The sequence below is a fragment of the Pan troglodytes genome, chromosome 4 (genome assembly GCF_028858775.2).
Source record: "Pan troglodytes isolate AG18354 chromosome 4, NHGRI_mPanTro3-v2.0_pri, whole genome shotgun sequence".
Classification (NCBI taxonomy): Eukaryota; Metazoa; Chordata; class Mammalia; order Primates; family Hominidae; genus Pan; species Pan troglodytes.
The window spans coordinates 81,221,735-81,226,391 of NC_072402.2; positions in this window are offsets into that span (position 1 = coordinate 81,221,735).

Here is a 4,657-nt window from a genome sequence, read left to right on the forward strand (position 1 = left end):
TTTCAGTATTTGTTAATTCATTATACATGTTTAGAGGCCTTATGGTGTGACAGGGACCATGCCAGAGACTGGAGCAACAAAAATGTATAAGGAGGCACTCAAGGAGCTCATGGACAGATGGGGAGGGCAGAAATAGCTCACTGAAGTGCATTGACAGAGCATAGTTGTCCTGTAGGAATGCAAGCTGGGCCTTGAATCGTGCCTAAATCAAGGGACTCTGGCACTTTAAGTTGTCCAACTTTATACAACTTGTAACTGGCAGAGGAAATACTTGGACTTAGACTGATTCCAAAGCCACCAATACTTCAGGTGCCACTTTGTGATGATGCTGCCCCTCATTATACCTGCTCCAGATGGGGCAATGCTGCAGAGGGCAGACAGTGTGGCTGTGCACTTCTCAGAGTAATTTGCCCAAAAAGCTGGCCTTTGAGCCTAGCGCTAACCCTGACTTCAGCCTCCCTCCTTGAGTCATCAGGGTCAGCTGATGGGTTGTCATCTTATTAAGCCAAGCTGACAAAGGCATTCCCCCTTTCTCTAATGATCCCATTTTCCTTACCCCTCAACAAGCTGAGGTTCATCTTTGGTCAGGCTGAGGCCCAGGTGAAGGAAATGCTTGGGAGTGGTTTGGGAAATACTGGTGAACTGGGTGGAGGTACCCACTTTACCCCACCTCCCTGTCACGCTTCGGCTGATTCATGAGGGATTTGTTGTTGTTATTTCAAGTTGCCTATAAATCAGCTGTACCAAAAATGGTGAGGATAACCCTAGATTCTATGAAGGCAATTCGTAAGTCCAGGGGTAGCAACTTCCAAACACTGTCTACATCAAAAATTTGGCATCACAAATCTGAGTTTTATCTGCAAGCATGCAGAAGGGAAAGTATAAAGAAGAAGCTGGAGCAAGCTTTGACTTCTTTGACCCTCTGTAATTGCACGAGAGTATAAGATTTAAAATTGTGAATAAATGAATGCTTGCACCAACTGAAAGACAAAAGTTTTAATTATCAGTAACTGCCTAAAGTGATCTCTTACTTCCTTCCTTATGGGCAAGAACCTACCTTTTTTGAATAGACCTCTAACCTTGAAATTCTGTTATTCACAGATATATGATGGGGGCTGATAGGTGGTTGAAAATAATCAGTATTTGGAGAATTATGAGAAGAGCAGCTGAGACTGGAGCAGCCACCACAGGATATTCTCATTTGGGCTGAGTTTGGAAACAACAGCCAATGTTTACTAAAGGATTCCAGTGCTGAGGGCTTTATATGTATTTTTCTTCATAATGTCCTGAGGAGTTAAGTTCTTTTTTTTTTTTTTTTTTTTTGAGACGGAGTCTCTCTCTGTCACCCAGGCCAGAGTGCAATGGCGCGATCTCGGCTCGCTGCAACCTCTGCCTCCTGGGTTCAAGCGATTCTCCTGCCTCAGCCTCCTGAGTAGCTAGGATTACAGGTGCCCGCTACCATGCCCGGCCAATTTTTTGTATTTTTAGTAGAGATGGGGTTTCACTATGTTGGCCAGGCTGTTCTCGAACTCCTGACCTCGTGATCTGCCCGCCTCAGCCTCCCAAAGTGCTGGGATTACAGGCGTGAGACACCGCGCCTGGCTGAGTTAAGTTCTCTTCTTGTAAAAGGGGAGCTGAGGCTTAAGAGAGGTCACAGAGCTCACACATGGGGAAGGGAACACTGGAGTCAGGTGGTTGGCCCCTGGAGCCCACATTCTTACCACGTTCTCCTGCATTCAGTCATGGAACTTCTCACTCAGCTCAATTTTGGCATGAGTCACCTCAAATGGGGTGCAGGGGCTTTTTTTTGTTTTTGAGATGGAGTCTCGCTCTGTCGCCCAGGCTGGAGTGCAGTGGCGCGATCTCGACTCACTGCAAGCTCCGCCTCCCGGGTTCGCGCCATTCTCCTGCCTCAGCCTCCTGAGTAGCTGGGATTACAGGCGCCCGCCACCACGCCCGGCTAATTTTTTTGTATTTTTAGTAGAGACGGGGTTTCACCATGTTAGCCTGGGTGGTCTGGATCTCCTGACCTCGTGATCCGCCCGCCTCGGTCTGCCAAAGTGCTGGGATTACAGGCGTGAGCCACCGCGCCCGGCCACAGGGGCTTCTAAATAGTGCTAATAGCTGACTGACAGGCTTCAGAGATCTGCTTGCTGTCAAGGAACGTTTGAAGTTAGCAAAATGGTAGAGATGCTGTAGTTGGAGGTTGGCTGACTATTCAATGAAGGCCCTCCAAGAAAGTAAAAATGTGCCATCTCAGCCTTGTTTTAGCCTCCATCACAGAACTCCTGTTTCTGAATTACAGGAATCAAACTGACAAGATATTAATGTATAGAATACCAATTTACTAATTTGCAATGTTAAGATAGACCCTCCTAGTGAGTGACCAGAATGTTCACTGTTCAGAGAACTCTATTCTAAGAACCAAGGTTTGTGGGAATCTCCTTAGTTATTATAACTTCATTTGTGAATGCAAATGAGAATAAAGGGAAAGGATGGTGCTGATGTCTGGAATCCCAGGGTGCAGCTAGAACTGCAAAAGCAAGAGGCAGCCCAAGACCAATTAGTGCAGAAACAAACACTGCAACTGCAACAAAAGTGCTACCACTGAAGTCGACACAGCAGAGCAGGACAATGAGTGTTTATAAAACTGACCCTCACTTTCATGTGAAGCCTAAAAAAAGAGTCAAACGTACAGAGCTAGAGAATAAAACAGTGGTTCCAACAGGCAGTGGAGAGAAGGAAATGGGTAATGTAGGTCAAAGAATGCAAAGTGGCTGACACACAGGATGAGCAAGCCTAGAGGACTACAGTTAATAATGCTGCAGTTCACTCAGGATTTTACTAAGAGATTTTTAGGTGCTCTTGTCAACATAAACATACAGACACACACAAAGGGCAACTATGTGAAAAGTGGATATGTTGATTTACTTGACTATAGTAACCTTTTTACTATGTATATCAAAACATCATGTCGTACATCTTAAATGTTTACAATAGGCCGGGCACAGTGGCTGACGCCTGTAATCCTAGCACTTTGGGAGGCTGAGGCGGGTGGATCACGAAGTCAAGAGATCGAGACCATCCTGGCCAACATGGTGAAACCCCGTCTCTACCAAAAATCCAAAAATTAGCCGGGCATGGTGGCATGCGCCTGTAGTCCCAGCTACTTGGGAGGCTGAGGCAGAATTGCATGAACCCAGGAGGCGGAGCTTGCACTGAGCCGAGATCGCACCACTTCACTCCAGCCTGGCGACAGAGTGAGACTCCGTCTCAAAAAAAAAAAAAAAAAAAAATTACAATAAAAAATGCTGATTCTCAGCAAAGTATCACTATACTTTGAGAAGGCAAGACTGTATGTCAAGCATTTCTGAAAGATGTCAAACAAAAACTGAAGTTTCACTAAAGTGCTCTCTCTTGAGATGTACAGTGAATGAGAGAATCTTGTACTGAGAAACACACCACTGACTATAAACTACTGGCAGTATGATGAATTTACTACCAGCAAGCCAGGGCCACTGCTGCGAAAACAAAGTCAAGACTAGGAGAGATTATCATAAAAAGAGTGAAGGAGGCCAGGCATGGTGGCTCACGCCTGTTATCCCAGCACTTCGGGAGGCTGAGGCAGGAGGATTGCTTGAGCCAGGAGTTTGAGACCAGCCTGAGCAACATAGTGAGACTTCATGTCTACAAAATAATAATAATAAAAAGCCTAGCATGGTGGCACACACCTGTAGTCCCAGCTACTTGGGAGGCTGAGGTAGGAGGATCGCTTGAGCCCAGGAGGTTGAAGTTGCACTGAGCGAAGATCACACTACTGCATTCCAGCCTGGGCAACAAAGCGAGACCCTACCTCCAAAAAAAAAAAAAAAAAAAAAAAAAAAAGTGTGAAGGGGATTGACTAAGAGCTCCTTGAGAAGCTAGAACACATAAAGACCCATGCCTATAGGAAATATTTTTCTTTTCTTTTTTTTTTTTTGGAGACAGAGTCTGTCTCCGTCGCCCAGGCTGGAGTGCAGTGGTGCGATCTTGGCTCACCACAAGCTCCGCCTCCTGGGCTTCCGCCATTCTCCTGCCTCAGCCTCCGGAGTAGCTGGGACTACGGGCGCCTGCCGACACGCCTGGAGAATTTTTTTTTTTTTTTGTATTTTTGGTGGAGACGGGGTTTCACTGTGTTAACCAGGGTGGTCTCGATCTCCTAACCTCGTGATCCGCCCACCTCGGTCTCCCAAAGTGCTGGGATTACAGGCGTGAGCCACCGCGCCTGGCCAACTATAGGAAATGTTTCTAAAGAGATCTAAAATTGACAGTCAAAAGGTTATTATGAAAGGCTGGACTTAAATTTTTTCCCCGTAGATACTAGGAAATACACAACTTATTAAGTTAAAGTCTATGCTTAGACTTAAGTCACATTTTTAAAAAAGCCACTAAAATCCCATGCTTTAGTGATATTAGTACACAATTCAAAACACTGTACCACAGTATCCCCTCACTGGTACTTAGAACACAAATGAAACACATCTTGATAAAGTAAATACCTTCCTATTTGGAATGTGCAAGACATAATTTACTAAGTTGATTCTTTTCAACTATTAGGGACTGAATTTTATTCTCAAAGAGTTGATCACAGAACATGAGAATTAAACAAACCTTCCTA